We start from the raw sequence: 20,791 nt of genomic DNA on the forward strand, positions 1-20,791 counted from the left end.
GGATTAGTTCTTCTTTAAATGTCTGGTAGAATTCAGCAGTGAATCCATCTGGTCCTGGGCTTTTCTTTGTTGGGAGGGCCTTTATTACTGTTTCAATTTCTGTTTCAGTTATGGGTCTATTTAGGTTTTCGATGTCTTCATGGTTCAATTTTGGTAGATTGCATGTGTCCAGGAATCTATCCATTTCTGATAGGTTTTCCTGTTTGCTGGCATACAGGTCCTTGTAGTAATTTCTGATGATTCTTTTTATTTCTGTGGTGTCTGTTGTTATGTTTCCTTTTTCATCTCTGATTTTATTGATTTGGGTCTTTTCTCTTCTTTTTTTAGTTAGTTGGGCCAATGGGGTGTCAATTTTGTTTATTTTTTCAAAAAACCAGCTTCTCGCTTGGCTGATTTTTTGTAATGTTTTTTTGGATTCAATCCTGTTAATTTCTTCTCTGGTTTTAATTATTTCTCTTCTCCTACTAGATTTGGGTTTGGTTTGCTGCAGTTTTTCTAGGTCCTTGAGGTGTGCTGAAAGCTCATTTATTTGGTACCTTTCCAATTTCTTGGTATAGGCACCTATTGCTATAAATTTGCCTCTCAATACTGCTTTTGCTGTATCCCATAAGTTTTGATATGTTGTGTTGTTGTCTTCATTTACTTCCAGAAAGTTTTTGATTTCTCTTTTGATTTCTTGAATGACCCAGTGTTCATTCAGGAGCATGTTGTTCAGTCTCCATGTGTTTGCATACTTTCTGGGGTTTCCTGAGTTGCTAATTTCCAACTTCATCCCGCTGTGGTCTGAGAAGCTGCATGGTATGATTCTAATTCTTTTAAATTTGCTGAGACTTGCTTTATGGCCTAGTATGTGGTCAATCCTAGAGAAGGTTCCATGCGCTGCTGAGAAGAATGTGAAGTCTGTAGATGTAGGGTTGAAAGTTCTGTAGATATCTGTTAGATCCATTTGGGCAATAGTGTCAATTAAATCTGCTGTTTCCTTGTTGATCTTCTGTCCGGATGATCTGTCTATTTCTGAGAGTGGAGTATTGAAGTCCCCCAGTACTATTGTATTGGAATCTAAATCTCCCTTTAAGTCCCTTAACATATCTTTTAAATAGACCGGTGCCCTGTAATTAGGTGCATATACATTTATAATAGTTACATCTTCCTGTTGAATTGAACCCTTAATCATTATATAGTGTCCCTCTTTGTCTCTCTTAACAGTTTTTGTATTAAAGTTTATTTTGTCTGATATTAATATGGCTACACCTGCTTTTTTTTGGTTTCTGTTGGCATGGAATATCTTTTTCCAACCTTTCACTTTCAGTCTGCATGCCTCTTTGTTAGAGAGATGTGTTTCTTGTAGGCAACAAATAGTTGGGTTGTGTTCTGTGAGCCAGTCAGCTAAACGGTGTCTTTTAACTGAAGAATTCAGACCATTAATGTTCAATGTGACTATTGATACATAGTGACTTTGCCCTGCCATTTTCCCGGAGATATTTTCTAGTATATGCTTTGAGCTTCCCATGCTCTTTTACTGGTAGGTGTTCTTCCTTTCCCTTCTTTCATATTGATGGCCGTGTTTCTGTGTTTCTGAGTGTAGCACATCTTTAAGTATCTTTTGCAGGGCCGGACGAGTGGCCACAAAGTCTTTCAATTTCTGTTTGCTATGAAAGGTCTTTATTTCACCTTCATTCACAAATGAGAGCTTGGCAGGATATAATATTCTGGGCTGGCAATTTTTCTCTCTTAGCACCTGTGCTATGTCTCGCCATTCCCTCCTAGCTTGTAGGGTTTCTTTTTTTTTTTTTTTTTTTTTTTTTTTTTTTTTTTTTTTTGACAGGCAGAGTGGACAGTGAGAGAGAGAGACAGAGAGAGAAAGGTCTTCCTTTGCCGCTGGTTCACCCTCCAATGGCCGCCGCTGCAGCCGGCGCACCGCGCTGATCCTGGCAGGAGCCAGGAGCCAGGTGCTTTTCCTGGTCTCCCATGGGGTGCAGGGCCCAAGCACCTGGGCCATCCTCCACTGCACTCCCTGGCCATAGCAGAGAGCTGGCCTGGAAGAGGGGCAACCGGGACAGAATCCGGCGCCCCAACCGGGACTAGAACCCGGTGTGCCGGCGCCGCAAGGTGGAGGATTAGCCTATTGAGCCACGGCGCCGGCTTGTAGGGTTTCTGATGAGAAGTCAGCTGTGAGTCTGATTGGAGATCCTCTGAGAGTAATCTGACGTTTCTCTCTTGCACATTTTAGGATCTTTTCTTTATGTTTCACTGTGGTAAGTTTAATTACCACGTGTCGTGGTGAGGATCTCTTTTGGTCATGTTTATTGGGGGTTCTATGAGCTTCCTGTACTAGGATATCTCTGTCCTTCTCCAAACCTGGAAAGTTCTCTGCTAGTATCTCACTAAAAAGGCCTTCCAATCCTTTCTCTCTCTCCATGCCTTCAGGAACTCCTAGAACTCAAATGTTGGTTTTTTTAATAGTATCCTGTAGATTCCCAACAATATTTTTTAGGTTTCTAATTTCCTCTTCTTTTCTTTGGTTTGACTGTATGTTTTCCTGTGCTCTATCTTCTAAGTCCGATATTCTCTCTTTTCTGCTTCACCCATTCTGTTTTTAAGGCTTTCTAATGTGTTTGTCATTTGATCTATTGAGCTCTTCATTTCATTTTGATTTCTCTTCACTATAACACTTTCCTGTTCTACTAGTTTCTGAGTTTCATTTTGACTCTTCCTTAAAATTTCATTTTCATGAGAGAGATTTTCAATCTTGTCCATTAAGGATTTCTGTAGTTCAAGGATTTGCTTTTGAAAACTTCTAAATGTTCTTATCATAAATTTTTTGAAATCCGTATCTTGCATTTCTTCTATCTCATCATCTTCATACTCTTGGCTTGGGGTGTTTTGCTTATTTGGAGGCATCATAGTGTCATCGTTGATCTTGCTCCCTCTATTTCTGTGTTTGTTACTTGGCATAGTTAATTCTTCTTGCGTCACTGTGCGTTTTTTTTTCTCTTTTTTTTTTTTTTTTTTTTTTATACTGTGTCCGTGTTAAGTGGACTGCCTGCTGTTGGAGGAGCCTTGGAGGCTTGAGATGGGTGCGGCCTGAGAGCTCTGCCTGGTTCTTCCAGGTTAAGGGTGTGCAAAGGTGACACCCTCAGGTTATGCGTGGTAAATCTCTCTCTTTTTATTTATTTATTTATTTTATTTATTCAGGGGGTAAGTAACACCACAGGGCATGGCTGTGCAGAATTGATGGTATTTAGCTTCCAGTCTTTGGCTCCTCTGGACTCCCACTGGGTTGCCTAGGCTACTGAATTGTAGTGACTCAGTTCCTTAGCTCTCCCCCATTGATATGTAAATCCAGAGAGCAGGCCTGCTCTTTGTCTCTTGGGAATTCTTCTAGCCTCACAGCCTTGTAACCTTTGCAAGGTTAGGGGGAAGAGAAACCCCGAAGCTTTTTTTTTCCTTCTTTCCGGTAGTGAGTTTGCTGCACTTTCTGGCCCCCCTCTAGATTCTGACCCCTGTTTCCCCACCAATGTCTCGGGTTATTGAGCTCACCTCCCCTTCCAGCGCCGATGTGTGGACTCGGAGCCCTGAGCGTCCCAAGTCTCCCCGCTGTTGTCTGTGTGGCATGCACTCCCCTTGGAGCACTGGGGCTTCTGCGGCTCGGTCCCGCGACTTGGCTTCCAGGCGGTGGGCGACCTTGTTCTCCCAGTAGGTCCTCCGATTCACGATTCCCGTGCAATTTTTTCCTGGTTCTTTTTTCTGCGGCTACCGTAACTCCCCTTTTATTAAACTAAATTTTCCCGGACTATCGGTGCGCGCCCTCACTATTCCGCCATCTTGAATTACTAACATTTGATGACTGGTTCATTGCATTCACTTTCTTCCCCAAGAGATTCTATAATGCCAAATTATTACTTTGGAAAGATAAAATGACTCACACTGTGCTCCTAAATTTGTATATATGAAAGGCATGAAGTTTGTATACTTTAAATAAAAGTTTTCTAGGTTAAAAAAAAATCATGGCTCTCATAAAGATAGAATTAATGCATGTCAAATAGTTTATTTAAATCATTAATGAGGGAATCTGTAAGATGTTAAAAGCAGTTCAAAGGAGAATTTGAACTATGTGTGCATGTGTGTGTAATCCATCTCCATATATAGGGATTAGAGATTGAAGATGTACACATATGTCATAATACGCACACTTAGAAATACTGAATGTGTCAGTACAGGCACACACCATTCAAGAGCACTGAAATTTTCAGAACTGGATATTATGCATGACTAAGATGTAGCCCTTATTTCCACAACACAAAATTCAATTTCATTGCTATAAACAAATCTCATCTTCATTACCACAAGTGTTCTACAAGTTAACTTCTATCTCTGCAAATGTTCATATAAAATAATCTACTGCCTAGAAAAGGAATAATACTTTGATTAGTCAGATAACCCCATAGAATATGCTAGGCAACTCCCAGCATTGCATGGACATAATACTCATCCATTGCCTTTGTCTGTTATCAAGCCTTGGACAATTTTTCTTGACAGTGTATTGAAAGTAGAACTGCCATTTTTAGCCTTTTACCCACTTCACTGTACTCATCAGTGTTAACTATTAGACACTTGGTGTTAACAGGAAGTAATAAAATACTGATATAGTATTGGGACACAGCAGTAGCCTCCAATTACATTTGAGGTTGTAATTTATTCAGTATCATTTTGTGCCAAGGACTACTGTTCTACATATACTGTAGATGTACATGTATTAAAATATAGCTGTACTTATTGGATGGCTCAACTGTGTGATATATCATCACTTTATATATTAATATTTTTTTAATCTGGCTAAAGTAAGAGAATAATTTCTTCTCATTTAGGTTTTCTGTCTTATGTTTATTGAAACAAGACATGGAACCTTATATTCAAAAATTTAGTGTAAATCAATGAGTTAATGTATTGCTAACACTTCATCTGGCTTAGGGTCCTACTTCTGAATTACTTTCAGAGTCATCAGTATTATTATTTTTAATATAATATGGTATTTTCTGTCAATAAAATCTGTAAAGTTAAGAATTTAAGAAAATTCATACAGGATTTAAAACTCAATGGTTTTAAGTCTTTAAAAACTCGTCTATCTTGGAATTATGTAGAACTGCAAAGGTGCTTCAAGAAGTTCATGGAAAGCAGAATTAAAATAAAAGTTTATTTTACATACAAGTTAGGAAGTGTTCCTTCCCTCTTCATTTCTTGGAATGATTTAAGAAGAATTTACATTACTTCTTCCTTGGTCCTGAGGTCTTCTTTCCTGGGAGATTCTTGGTTGCTGATTCAATCTCTGTACTCAGTGTTGGTCTATTGAGATTTTCTATTTCTTCATGTTTCATTCTAGTTAGACTGTATGTTTCTAGAAATGTTCAATTTATTTAATATTTTTCAATTTGTTGATATGTAATTAATATATAAAAATATATAATTTTTATAACCGTCTCTTGTGATCCTTTGCATTTCTCTGGTCATAGTTATGCTCCTCTTTCGTTGATAATTTTATTTGAGTTTATTTGAGTTTAATTTAGTTTATCTTTTCAAAACACCAACTGTTATTTTTCTTGATTTTAAAAATTGTTTTTCTAGTCTCTATCTCATTAGTGATCAGAGATTTCTTCTTTAATCTTCTTCCTTCCTGACGCTCACTTTGAGTTCAGTTTTTTCCTTCTTTTCCTAGTTGGTTGAGATTTAAAGTTAAGTTGTTTATTTCATACTTTTTTTTGAAAGATATATTTACTTGACAAGTAGAGTTACAGACAGAGAGAGGGAGAGACACAGAGAGAGAGGTCTTCCATCCGCTGATTCACTCCCCAAATGTCTACAATGGGCAGAACTAGGCTAATCCAAACCAGGAGACTGGAGCTTCTTCAGGGTCTCCCACATGGGTGCAGGGGCCCAAGCACTTGAGCCATCTTCCACTGCTTTCCTAGGCCATAGCAGAGAGCTGGATTGGAAGTGGAGCAGCCGGGACTTGAACCGGTGCCTATATTGGATGCCAGCAATGCAGGCTGATGCTTAACCTGTGCTGACCCCCATACTTTTCTTAATATAGGCTTTGCTGCATACCATAAGTTTTGATTTGCTATGTTTCCTTTTCTGCTTGTTTCAAGATTTTTTTTATTTCTTTTTTTATTTCTTCCTTGACCTATTGTTCATTCAGGAGCATGCTTTTTAATTTCCACCTATTTGTGAATTTTCTGAAAGTTCTCCTATTATTTGTCTCTAATTTCATATTCTTGGGATTAAAATACATACCCTATATGATTTTTTTAAAAGATTTTATTTATTGGGGCCAGCACAGTGGCATAGTGGGTAAAGCCACCACCTGCAGTGCTGGCATCCCATATGGGTGCTGGTTCAAGTCCCAGCTGCTCTACTTCCGATCCAGCTCTCTGCTGAGGCCTGGGAAAACAGTGGAGGATGGCCCAAGTCCTTGGGCCCCTGAACCCGTGTGGGAGACCCGGAGGAGGATCCTGGCTCCTGACTTCAGATTGGTGTAGTTCTAGCTGTTGTGGCCATCTGGGGAGTGAACCAGCGGATGGAAGACTCCCCTCCCCCATCTCTCTGCCTCTCTTTCCTTCTCTGTGTAATTCTGACTTTCATGTAAATAAATAAATCTTTAAAATAAGATTTTATTTATTTATTTGAGAGGTAGAGTTACAGACAGTGAGAGGGAGAGACAGAGAGAAAGGCTTTCCGTCCATTGGTTCACCCCCCAAATGACTGCAACAGCCAGAGCTGAGCTGATCCGGAGCCAGGAGCCAGGTGCTTCTTCCTGGTCTCCCATGTGGGTGCAGAGGCCCAAGGACTTGGGCCATCTACTGCTTTCCCAGGCCACACCATAGAGCTGGATTGGAAGAGGAGTAGCCGGGACTAGAACAGGTGCCCATTATGGATGCCGGCGCTGCAGGTGGAGGATTAACCTACTGCACCACTGTGCCAGCGCCACCTTATATGATTTCAATCTTGAACTCATTTACAGCTATTTTGTAGCCTAACATGATCTATCCTGGAGAATGTTTTATGCACATTGGAGAAGAATATGTATTCTGCCACTGCTAGATCAGGTGTCCTATAAAAGTCCATTTAGTCCATAGTGTTGTTCAAATCCATTGTTCCCTTTTTGATATTCTTTCTGGACTATCTATCCATTGTTGAGAGTGGACCATTAAGAACTCCACAGCTCTGTTAGTATTTCCATTGCATAACTAGATGCTCTGATGTTGGGTGAATAAATATTTGCAATTCTTGTGTTTTCCTGATGTTTTGATCCCTTTATCATTATATAACCAAATTCTTTCTTTTGACCATTTTTGATTTAACGTCTACTTTAAATATAACCAACTCTGCTCTCCTGGCTTCCCAAGTTGCCAGTGAAAATCATGGTGGCAGAGTATAGTTATCAAAGCAGAAGTGATGGAGTGAAAGCCCAAGACAATCGTGGGGATTAAATGGATTCATTATTGATTTTTGTGTTGTTCACATTAAATTAAAAGCTTTAGTTAATAAGGACTATAAAATACAGCATTTAGTACATTCTTCTGGGCTTGGGTTCAGTATCCCTATGGAATTATATAAAATTCAAATGTCAGAGCCTACAAATAAAATTTATTAGAACATGCAAAACCTGAAGCATTTATTACATGACCTGTTAAGAGAATTTTGCTGAACCTCACTCTGTAACACCTATGTGAACTACCCTGGATCTGAATGTCCTCTTTCTAGTACAAGAACTCCCAAATTATAAAGTCTTTATCAACCATACCCTTGAGACGCATCCCTGGAAATGGGTTTATTGTCACAATGCCCTACTCCCCTATAGAAACAGTAGTCTGTCTATATCCCTTCCCAAGCCAGTAAGCTGGAAGAAATTGCTCCCTCTGATGCATGAGAGAAATCCCAAAGCAGTGTGTCTCGGGCTCAGTCCATACGTAGAATCAAATAATTTCTATAACCACTTATTTAGAAGCCTGCTTCCTTACTTTGTGATTTGGCTTTGGTATCTGGTTAATCTAGTTTGCTTGGCTCTTTCTTTGTTAGATTAAAAATTTAAATTTTCTTTAAACCCATTTTTTGCTGCTGTCCATGAAAGGGAGGGTTCACCTATTCCCAGTGAAGTGATGGTAGCTTTCTCCTTATTTGCATTATGACTGTCAATTAAAGTTCCTAATCATAACCCTTTGTACAGAAAGATCATCTAGGTGACAGAACTAACAACCACAGGTGTAACCTATAATGTAAGTGAAACTGTTACGGTGATAATATGAATGTAAAAATGTGGTCATTTATATTGTTTTATTATAAAGAAAAATATTCTCTGGAGTAGCTGCTTAGCCTAGCAGTTAGGATTCATTTGTTCCACAATGGAGTACCCAAGTTCAATTCCTGGCTTGGGCTCCTAATTCCAACTTCTTGTTGGGGCAAATACTGAGAGGCAGTGGTGATTGCTCAAGTAGTTGGGCTCCTGCTGTCTTTGTGGGAAAAATCTGGATTGAGTTCCTAGAGCCCAGTTCATGGCCTTGCCCAGTTCTGGCCATTGTGGGCATTTGGGGAATTGATCAACATATGGGCAGTCATTCTCTCTCCCACTTATCTGTTTCTCTGCCTCTCAACTAAATAAGTGAAAATGTTTTTACAAGCAAAAGGAAACTATTGTCAGTAGAGTTTAACCTGAATTTGTATACAATTTGAAAAGGTTAGCCTTAATTCAGATACTGGTTAAAGTAGAAATGCAGTAATTATTTAAATTAAAAATTTTCTTTTTAATACTTTTAGTAAACAAATAGCCATAAATTATTATGTCCTACCTTTGATAAAATATTTACTGCATTTGCACTTAGACTGAACTTGAGCCATGAGATACAAGAACTAGCAGGCCCTAATGAGTGTACCAAAGATATAGCCATTCTGATTTGGCTTTCAATTGTAAGTGCTACTTTTCTCTCTGCTTTGGAGGGAAACTCATTTTCTTTTCATTACTCTTCATACATCAGGTGCCTTTGTTTCAGCAGAGTATGTAAAGAGCAGGTGGTATAAGGAGTACTTTGAATGTTAATTATTTTTTGCATTTATTTCACTGTGAGGATTTACCTCTCGATCTGTTTTTATAATCAAGATGGAAACAATTAGGGAACTTGCTGCTTGAATGTTTCACCACATTTATTTTATGACATCTGTTGCAATAACTTAAAAAAAAAGAAAAAGATAGGTAAACATCTTAACAATAGCAAAGGGTTTGGGTTGATTGCATGTGATTGCTTTATTTCACTGTGAATCTTCAAAGGAAGTGGTGTCAAGATGAATCAGTCATGCTTCTAACCAATAAATATCATCCCATTGTTAAACTCACACTTTTGACATTAAAAGCACATCAGTTCATTTTCAGGTATATTTTCATAGCTTATTTGCTTTGTTTTAATTGAAACTGAATTTTAAAAAGCAGCAAAGAAATAGTAAGGGGGGAAACAAGACATTTCTTCTTAAAACATATTGAAAGGAGAATGCTGTTTTCAGTTTATTATATTTGTGTTGTTCCTCAATTATTAAATATAATTTACTTTACCTAGTCATGTTTCATACATTGACAAGCACAGTTCACAGTGTAATAACATTCAGGATTGAGATACGTGATTCATAATATATTAAGGTATAGACATACAATTTCAATGTTGAGAGTATTTTTTTCAAAATGGATGTAGTCAGGATTTCACACTGTGTTATATTGCTCTTTTTTTTCCCATTAAAAATGTAGAACATTTTTGTGATCAGAAAATAAAATTTGCATAAAATGTCATACTTAGAAATGATATAGATGCATAATATTATATTGTATATACCATATATATTTATATATGTGTTTATAAATAAATCCATATATAAATACATATATATGTGTTTCATATTTCTAAATTTTTGGCTCTTACTTCAAGAGGTGATCAATGGGACCTTACAGTTAATTCTGACAATACAAGAAGATATCCAAAAGATATCTTACTATTTCTTCACAAATGATAAGTGTCGCTCCCCCTCTTCGTGGAGGAACGACACAAGACCCTGTGCTGTTCTTTTGTCTGCTCGGCCCTTCCCGGGTTTGCTGCTGGTTCTTCCCGGGTTGGCTGCCGTCCCTTCCACCTCCGTGGAAGGGCGGTTCCCCCTGCCACTTTCCCCACTTCCGCGGGGGAGCGGCACACCACCGGCCGGCTCTCTCGGGGGCTGCTCAGGTGTTCCCCTTAGATGTTCCTGGTGCATGTTGTCTCTCTCCTCCTTTATAGTCCTCTTCCACCAATCCCAACTCTGCTACCCACACGCCGAGTACGCTGCTCTCCTCCAATCAGGAGTAGGTCCTACAGTTTATTGGTTAAACTGGAGGCAGCTGGGTAGAGGCTGTTTCTCCCTTCTCAGCGCCATATTGTGGGAGAGCAGATGCATAGAATAAGTCTTAATTCCAGTAACAGTCTAGTCCAAGTTGCTCCCCACAATAAGGAATAGAAATTTTAGGCCAGGCACCAAATAAAATGTGGGAGTGAAGAGAACATCAAGGTTTGCACTTGTTTTATAATTACCTGAAGTAGACACAGTAATCTCACTCCAAAGCTGTCCATGTCCTTATCCCTGCAACCTGTGGCTCTGTGACATATTTGCAGGTATGATTAAGTTAAGGATCTCAACAAGAGGTTAATCTGGACTACTCAGGTAGCCCCAGTATAATCACAAATATATTTGTAAGAAAAACGCAGAGGCAGGAAAATTATAGAAAGGTATGTGTTAGATGCAAAGAAGAGACAGAGATTGAGATTTGAAGAAACTGTGGTACTGGCTTTGCAGTTGGAGGAAGGAGCCATGAGACAAGGAATACAGGTGTTCTCTAGAAACTGGGATAGGCAAGGAAATGAGTGGATTCCTCCCTGGAGCCATGAGCAGGGAGGCAGCTGAGCTGATGCCTCAATTTTAGCCCCAGACATCTGGCCTCCATCCAGAGCTATAAGAGATAATACATTTGGGCTATGTTAAGCTACTAAGTCTAGGTAACTTACAACAGCAAAAACAAAGAAAGAAAAAGAAAACCTAATACATTCTCCTTATTGAAAAATTCATAATGGATACCCAGAATAAAGACAGACTTCAATATCCTTCCATGTCTTACTTGGGAATTACCATAAAATTATCCTGCCTATAATCTATGCTAAATTAGACAGATTTTTTTATTATGACCTATCACTTTGTAATGTCAGTCTCTGTTGGTTGCACAATTGGAAATTAGTTCATGTAAATTTAATTTCTGTGGTCATAGTGAATGCCAGTAGAATACTTATGCATCTCTAGGAGATGAGAAGAAAAGAAATTAAAGGCATTCGGGAAACAAAAGAAGGCAGGAGGGAAGGAGAAACAAGGAAATTATGAAAAGAAAGGAAGGAAAATGGAAGTAAAATAGTTGGCTTCTATTTTCCCATCAGGAAGAAATAGCAAGAATCAAACCAATATTCTCAGCAAGGGAGAAGATATAAATTAACATGCAAGAAACTTCCCAAAATGGGAGTACGGAACCTGACTCTAATAACTAGTCACAAGCATAGTTGCTATTTTATTCTATCACAGTGGCTCTCAAACTTAGATACGCATATGAATTAATTTGGAGGTGGGCATTTGGCCTAGCAATTAAGATACCCCCATCTGAGTGCCTGTATTTGATACCCAGTGTTGACTCCTAACTCCAGTTTATTGCTAATACAGGCCCTGAGAAGCAGCTATGATGGCTCAAATAGTTGGGTTCCTGTTATTCTTGTGGGAGATGTGGATTGAGATCTTAGCTCCCTGCTTCAGCTCCAAGCTTTATTCCCTGGCCTGCCAATGGGGCATTTGGAAAGTGATCCTAGGGATAGGATTTCTCTCTTCCTTCCTCCCTCCCTCCCTCCCCAAAAACAAAACAAAACAAAACAAAACACACCCACAGCCTTTGATTTGTTAAAATACAGATTGGTGTGCACCCTCCCACCCTGAAGAGATTGGGAATCTGCACTTCTAAGAGCTTTTAAGAAGCTCCCAGGGGCCAGCGCCGCGGCTCACTAGGCTAATCCTCCACCTTGCGGTGCTGGCACACCGGGTTCTAGTCCCGGTTGGGGCGCCGGATTCTGTCCCGGTTGCTCCTCTTCCAGTCCAGCTCTCTGCTGTAGCCTGGGTGTGCAGTGGAGGATGGCCCAAGTGCTTGTGCCCTGCACCCACATGGGAGCCTAGGAGGAGGCACCTGGCTCCTGGCTTTGGATAGGCACAGCGCTCTGGCCCTTGTGGCTTTTTGGGTGGGGGGTAGGACTAAGGATAGCGTATGCTTGTTGCAGAGCAGCCCTGGGATGCTCAAGAGCATCCAGGATATACACATTTTGAGTCGTGTATCCTCAAAAAGGAAAGCAATGTTCACTACCAAAGGTCATTTTTCCCTAGTTTCAATGAATAGTAAAGGGGTCGGAGAGAGTTGGGTAAAGAAAAAATAACTTCCCTATAATTTTCTTTTTTTAAGGTTTATTTATTTATTTGAAAGTCAGAGTTATACAGGGAGAGGAGAGGCAGAGAGAGAGAGAGAGAGAGAGAGAGGTCTTCCATCTGATGGTTCACTCCCCAGTTGGCCGCAATGGCTAGAGCTGAGCTGATCTGAAGCTGGGAACCGGGAGCTTCTTCCAGGTCTCCCACGTGGGTGCAGGGGCCCAAGGATCTGGGCCATCTTGTGGAGCAGCCAGATCACCAACCGGTGCCCATATGGGATGCTGACACTTCAGGCCAGGGTGTTAACCCGCTGCACCACAACGCCGGCCCCTTCCCCATAATTTTCATAGTTTTTGCCCATCCTCAGACACAGAAGCAAGGAGAAAATGTGATAGAAAATGGCATTCCCTCTGCAAAGGTTGACAAAAGAACAAAAATAGGATTTAGGACATAACTCCTGCTCAACTTGCAGGAGTTACCCTACATAAAGTAAAAATAAACTTGGATTTCGCAACCTCCTATCTGAGTTAAGTCAGTTTGTCTTCCAAAATCTAACATTTTCTCAGCTGAATTTGAGGGGATTAGTTGCTTCTAAAAAGAAAAGAAAAAAGGAGAAGCTGAGCACAACATGCATAATCTGTTTGCCATATTGAATCAACACCTGGGGTATTGATTTGAAAGCTAAACACAGGCTGTTCACCTAGATGGGCGAGTATAACAGAAGCAATGGTCTGACATCAGAGAGAATGGGCTTCACCAAGGCTCCATCTGCGACTGCCTTTGAGGACCAAAGGTAATTAGAAAAAAAATAATACACAGGTTGTTCTGCAACAGTGCCAACATAGGATCATTTCTTTCTCTCCGTGCCATAAAATACCTGCGACTTCTAATTAATCATACTTTTCTAAAGCAAGCTTTAATCCAATTTTCCTTTCCTCCCTCAAAATTCATCTTCTTTTTGGTGACCCGTGGTGTCTTCGCTTATGCACTAAAAACGCTGTTGTTGATGCTCAGAGCTCTAAGCTGATTTGGCCTGCCTTTCCCAGCATTCCAAGCAGTAATGGTCTCATTGACCCAGTAATTAAATAAATCCTGCACCTTTCCACTCAGGCTAGCTGCCCTCTCTTTCTCCCTCTATTGTACATTTAGTAACACCACCAGCAGATGGTCGGAGATTTTTCACCCTTTCAAAAGCTTTATATTTTTTCCCATCTCATCAGGCATATCTCAGCCAAGAGTAATTAGCTTAAGGCTTTTGAGTCCTCACGGGAGATCCGTTAAAGACCTGAGCAATTTCAATAAAGAGCTTGAAAAGGGAATCCAGGAAGGCTACGCAGAGCCAAGGGAGAGCCACCATTATTTAGAAGCAAAGACCTGGCTTCCCCTCCTCCCACCCCTCCTTGTTTAGGCTTTTAAAAATCTCAGAATATTCATGAGGCTCCCAGGGCTTTGGGGCACTATTTGGACCCTTATTGGGTAGGAGGGATATTTAAGATCTCGTTCTTCAGCTGGTCACTTGTTTGGTCCCTTTTAATTGATTTCAATCAAGGGGCTCTTTTCAGGTTGCCTTAAGTTACTCCCAAATGGCCAACAATTTGTTTGCCAAATCTCTTAGCCGTTTCATTCATTTTTTTGTCCTGTGATTGTTGGGAACTAGCTGGCAAGCTTTCTTTGTAGTTGGAGCAGTTGCTATGAAGGCTAACTTAATTAACTGCAGCACAGATTTGCACCCTACCATTGACTGACCGGTGACCTCTTGATTTCTAAGCAGCTATAATTATTGCAGCAGTTGATCCTCCCCTCACAAACCCCCTTCCTCTATCTTAGGGGAAAACAAAATTTTGAGACAAAGTTGAGCTCTATTTTTATGGAAATAAAGTGGAGTAGTGCTTAAGTGTGTGAGGCACAGATTGCTAGTGCAATATTAGGAGAGAGGGTAGGCTCTCCTTGAATCCTGCAATGTGCATTTCTCCCATGCATGGGGGTAGGGGGCCTCAGGTGTTGGTAGTAGGATGAGTCAGTGTGTTTGCATTACCAAGACTGAAGCAAAAGGGGTTTTTCCTTGTGAACCAACTGCTGTCTCTTTCAGATAAAAGGAACCAACACCAAAATTAGATTGGAATTACTTTTATTTTGTCTCAAATGCACTAATTAATTTCTCTATGAATTAATTAATTTCTCTATGAATAGTGATGCATAGATATGGGGGATGTGCCTACATAATAAAGATTATATATGTATACTACACCTTTGGAGGATATTACCATCATAACTTAGAGGAATATTCCTTTTAGAACATGCAAAGTATGTTCTAAGCACTGGTATGACAAGGAGTTGGCTTGCTTAGCAGACAAGAATTAATTATAAATTAATTTATTGCTGTCTGGAAAACATGACATCATGTTTGAGGTACAAATTGGCTTATAAAAAGACATAAGCAGGGCAAGAAAATAAGAACATGTCTCTGTGGGTAAGAAAATAAGAACATGGTCTTTTCTAGATGCTTTTCATAAATGTTTGGCACAGAAGAATGACAAATTACAGTAAGGCTGCATTATTATTGCTTTGACTACAGTAGGCCTAAAGAAACTAGACTCCCCCAGCCAGGGAGACAGTTTTGAATAATAGAAACAAGCAGCATTGGTGCAAAATTGGTAAAATGAAAAGAAAAGAGAAAGAAACTTCTGACATGACCACCACTTTATTCTTTCAAGAGACAGTAAGGAAGACTTCCAGCTAACCTGATACCACAACATCTAGAAAATGTGCAGAAAGGACCTCCGTGGAGCTCCTCCCACTACAGTTTCACTATTGACACAGCGCTGAGCAGAATAACTCTGGTCCATTCTGCTTTCCAAATAACCGGGGCTTCATCAGAAAACTTTTGGGAGGCAGTAATTTGTATTTGTATTTGTATTTGTAATTTTTCCGAAGCAATGGAAATTTCCCGCAATTTAGAGTTACAGAAATTAAGGGTATGAGAAGGTAAGTGTACCTGGCCAGGGTCATACGTTCAGTGGATGGAGGTAGCATTTGATATACATGGTCTAACACATGGTTCAGCTTGTTTCCACTCTTTCTCCCTATAAGCTGCCGTAAGAGGCCTACCTGCAGAGTATGATATTCAGTAGGCCTGCGCTACATTATAATTTAGCTCCTTTGGAAATGGTAAAACCATCTAGCTATAAATCTTGGAGTTGGACTTGATCCTCAAGGTCACCTCATTCAACCTCCCAATCTAATGCGCTAACTTAGCCCTAATGTTTTCCTTCCCAGCTGATGCTGTAGCCTCTCACAAGGAGAGTAGGTGTAGAGGGTTCATTACCTTTCACACCAGCTCTTCCATTATCAGATGATTCTGAGTGTTCAGAAATGAACTTGATCCTCATGAACCTTCTGCTGATTCATCCCAGGTCTTCCCTGCAGAGAGAAGTGAAATAAACCTGGCCCACATGGCAAAAGCCCCTTCAGCGTCTGGAGCTAGCATTCTTACAAACCTTCTCCTCTATTCTCTTCTGTTTACTACTTTAATTAAGTCTGACTTATTCCAAATGCCCCTCATATTACACAGTTCTCAAACTTTCTTCATCCTGATTGCATAGTTCTGAGCAATGTAGATTTGCCAACTTCTCTCTCAAAACACAGATATAGAATTGCACACAATGATCCAGACTTTTATTTGTTTAATCAAAGACTAGAGTCTTATTTTTAAAAGAAATTGGTTCAAGTTCTGCCAATTCAGTGTATGAAGCTCTCCCTGGGTGAGGTTAGAACTATCCTGGCAGTGAGGCCAAGAGCCAGCCAGATGCTGAAGCTAGACCTGCTGTGTTTGCAGGAAGGCTCTTAGTGCGGCTTGAACAAGTTATTTAACTTGGTTTCCTTATCTTCAAATAGGGGAAATAATAGTACCTACCTCTGGAGGTTATTTATAGAGATTATACAAGGATACTTCAAAAAGCTTGTAGAAACTGGAACTAAAATATAGGCTTATTTTGGTGCAAAAAAAATGAAATCCATGCTTATAACGGATCTTCAAGAACTTCATGGAAAATGTCTACTATGAAAAAATTATGCAAGGATTTTAAAACTTTCTCACTAAACTAAACTTTTAATTCTATTCTTCTGTGAACTTTTTGAAGTACCCTCCTATGATTCAATGTGTGTAACATTGAAGCAATAGTGCCTAGCAATCAGTATTAATTACTGTGGTTATTAATATTCTGAAGAGAAGCCCATACTACAAACCAAGGAAAATCCTCTTATTTTTGTGAAGAGTAGAAAGACACTTAAGAATGATAGGAACACTGAAGCAAAGGTTAACTTCTGCACTGGAGGAAATGTTACCTTCTGCTCTGCAGTTACTTGGCTCATCTACTTGATTCCTATAAACACGATGTGTAATGTTGGGGGTGCCCAAGAAGGTAGACCACCCACTTTAATCCTCTGACTGTGGCCAAGCTAGAGGTCCAGTGGTTCTCCATTGAACTTGATGTCTTTGATGGAAAGAGACCTCATGCAAGGGGTGTGGCTGATGGAGAAAAATTCCCCCCAGCCCTTGGATTTTTGGCAGATGTTCTACATCACGCAATTGCAGCTGTCACAGCCGGCTCTGTCTTCATGCAGAAATGAGAGGGCCATGCAAATGATTCCCAAATCTAGCCAAAATGGGCCCACTCACTTAGGGAATAAAATGTTGATGGGGTGGATCATTGTCCTCCCGCTCACTTTATTCTTAGTTAAACCCCAAATAGTAAATTCTGTGGCATGTACAACATTACTGTGATAATTGTGGTTTGTAGCAAAACCTGGCCAAACAGAGGCGCAGGAGCATGGAAACAGCTACCCTTCACGTTGGAGATTTAAAGTTTTAGGATTTATCACTAATTCCATTCCCTTATGCCTGTTCCCAGCTATGGGGTTTTATATTTACTAGAATTTCCTCCAGCTGTTGCTATTGGAATAGAACCTTATTATTTCATGGAGCAGGAGGTAAAAACAACATGTCCCTCCTTGCTCCATCTCAGTCCACCAACCATCCTATAAAGAACTCAACATCCCCAAAGGAGCCACGTTCTCAGAGAAGCGCTGGATTGAAGACAAGCGGGCACTTATATCCTGTCAAATGAGTAACTGGAAGAAACTGCTGAGAGAGATAATGGTCCTTCTTTATAATCCTTGTAGGTCATTCGTGATGGGTTTAATCTTCGATGATAATGGCAGCAGTCCAACTTTTTTTCTCCTACTGTACTTGATTTTAAATGCCAAGGTTGAAGGTCTTATTTCAAATAAACTTTATTATCATTGGAGTCTTAATCATGATTAAGATCATTAATGATTATGAAAACCACACCTTAGAAAAAGACAAGAGAAATAAGAGAAGAGAGCGAATGTGGGAGCCAGCTGAGCTTGTGCTGTACATCCTGATCCGTGTGGGTCACCTAGACCACATCACACAGCCCAGCTGTAGAGAGCTGACCTTCAAAAGCCCCTGGCGGCAGGGCTCCCACAGGATCAGCGTCTTGTGACATTTTGTGTTGGAGACAAAGTCCCACAGGCACTCACCTCTTATCTCAGCATAGGCCAGTGATTGCAGCCACAGAGACCAGCACTCAGAACAGAAAAAAATAGTACTTTGTCTTTTTACCATTTTATCTTATTTTCCCCCTAGAATCCATATTTTGTACAATCCATATTGTAACAATAAAGGCAGTTGCAGAGAATGGGAAGGAAATAGCACAGTGATGCCACAACCTTTTATCAAACTGCGTTGGCTTTTACTCTTTTTAAAGCGAGTCCATGGGTTCCACTATGGTGAGGTTTCTGATCGTCCTCACAAGCAGCCCAGCCATGGATCTCCAACCTGTGGTGTGCTGCTCCTGGGTCAGAGTCCTCAGGATCTTTGGGGGCTTAGAGTGTAGGAATCCTTTCAGGAGACTGAGCACCCCTCCAGCCCTCTTAGGGAACAGACTTAGAAATCTCTGGGCATCAGTCCCCGCTCTCATTTTGTGACTTGGATTTCAACAAATCATTAACTGGGGCAAAAGTGGACTGAGGAGGGAACGTGGACTTGGGAACCCGGAGACTAAGACTCTCTCAACATACCATGTTATATGATCTTATTAAAATCAAGACCTTTCTCCCCAAGTGTCACTCTCTCTTTTTGAAAGCAAACCAGTGCTTTACAAATGGAAGAAATGCATTGCAGATATTTGACAGCCTGTGAGAAAAAGCTTTCCTGAACAGATTAAGCTCAAAAAGCCTGCCAAAAAAATATGCGATCACAAATGGAAAGCGAAAGATGGTTTGGGTCAAGTCAGGCTGGTGGTGAAGAGGCAGAGAATGTTGGCATAATGGGAAGTACTGGGAACTGGGAATCTGAGAAGTGCATCTTAGACCCGAGCCTGGCAGCTCTCTCCCTGTGGAACAGTACTGACAGTATGGCACTTGTCACTGTCAGGGTCACTGATGGGATAAAATGGCACCAGCTACACATGGTCCGAATGTATGAGGCCAAAACCATACCTGTTGCCTGAGAATGGACCAGGGACCCATTCCCTCTGGCTGAAAGTGACTTCTGCCTGAAATTTCTGAGATAGATGCAAGTTACCAGTTGTCCAGGGTTGAGCCAGAGGCTGAAATGCTGGCAGGTCCTTGTGCTTCTTAGTGCTATAAGCTGTTCTGCAGTGCAGAGTGTTAGTCTCGGTCTTACAGGGAGCGCATGCTAACATGGGATTTATTTGGATAATGCAAGGGATTTATTACAGTATATGCTTGTGTAGTGCCACAGTAGACTGGGAGAGTCATCAGCCCATGCTACAATTACAGCCCCCAAGAGAAGGAGGCAGGAAGGAAAGCTGGGAGGTGTTCAGCCTAAGGAAGCCTTGGCACAGCACGCAGATGCCTCTGAGGCAAACCCAGCCAAGAACAGCCGACACTCAGTCCTTGACTGGGAACAACCTGTGGGAAGGGTGGCCTGCGGTGAAGGGGCCCACAGAGTCCTTCATCTCGCTCTTTACAGTCCCACGATCAACTCGCAACTCCTTGGGGGCACAGTGTCCGTGAAGGCTGCCCTTGGAGACACGCTCTGCATGGTGGCACATGATGGATCATCACGGACTGCATTCTTGGTCCTGCACTGAGGCATGTGGGAACTTGTGGTCCCCATCAGGCCGTGAAGAGATTGTGAGGAGCTAAACCTCATCAGGCTGAGACATCAGTGTTTGTGAGCTTATTGGAGTTGAGTGTGTGAGGGTTTGGGGGAGTCACTCTTGTAGGACGGATGTTCTGAATCCGAAATAAGAAGTGTGGGAGTGAGCCCCTCCACAGTTTTTGGTTTTCCCCTCAACCTCAGTGTGCCTTCTTCCTCTGGTTCCTGGCTCTGTCCCAGATTTGAGGGAGGTACCATTAGGGGAAGGCTTTCCATTTGCTCTCTTGTTCTGAATGGTACTTCCTCTACCTCAGTGGTTCTCAGCTTTGACTATAAATGGAGAACTTTCAAAAATCCCATCAAGCCATGCTCTAGACCAATTAAATCAGACTTGCTGGAGCTGGGCACCAGGCATCAGGCTTCTTTTTAAATTAACTTCTCTAAGTATTTCCAGTATGTAGTCAAGGTTGGGAAGTCTTGCTCTGTATTCCTTCCTTCCTTTTCTTGGGGTACCATTGCCCTCTCTCACTTCCCGGTGCTAAAATGGCAATTTGTTGCTTAGGGAATGTGATGTATAGGCCAGAGGACCAAGATACAATAAGAATGATATTTTAAATATATTATCTGACTATACTTTATAGTACACATGCTATTTTTTAGGTTTAATGTTTAGAATTAACTGTTTTGGTTCATTATGTTTAAAGAGCAGAATATAAACTAATATTCTTGACAGGATATGTGTAAAATGGGCAGCAGGATGTATACTGAGGATAAGGAAGGCCAGAGGGGCAGTTTGAAAAACTTATCTATCAGGTCAGTTGAAGAATTACAGGTAACCGATAGAAACACTAGAAAATTATGTTAGCTATCAAAATCTAGGAAGAGAGTAGTGTAAGTGATGTATTTATCACCATTCGACATTCTTGTCACCTGAAACAGATGATAGCATTTGCTATCTTTTAGGGATGGATTTGGGAGAGGAAAGAGGTCTGTACTTGCGCATATTTCTAATACAGATTACAGATTTAAAAAATCCAGAATTTGGGATTCCATATAGTGGTGCACATCAAGGGATGGTTTGGAAAAACCGCCCAAATCAAAGTAATTTTGTTGGCACTAACTGTGCCATATGGG

General features: G+C 40.7%; 1 protein-coding gene across 4 annotated transcripts in view; it reads left to right on the forward strand.

Annotated features, from left to right (window-relative positions):
• MACROD2 (mono-ADP ribosylhydrolase 2) overlaps nt 1-20,791 on the forward strand; it is a 2,169,899-nt gene that overhangs the window by 2,102,879 nt on the left and 46,229 nt on the right. The gene's annotated exons all lie outside the window — the stretch shown is intronic.

Source organism: Oryctolagus cuniculus, chromosome 11 (genome assembly GCF_051225735.1).
Source record: "Oryctolagus cuniculus isolate XC-2025 breed Fujian yellow rabbit chromosome 11, ASM5122573v1, whole genome shotgun sequence".
In the NCBI taxonomy this organism is placed as follows: domain Eukaryota; kingdom Metazoa; phylum Chordata; class Mammalia; order Lagomorpha; family Leporidae; genus Oryctolagus; species Oryctolagus cuniculus.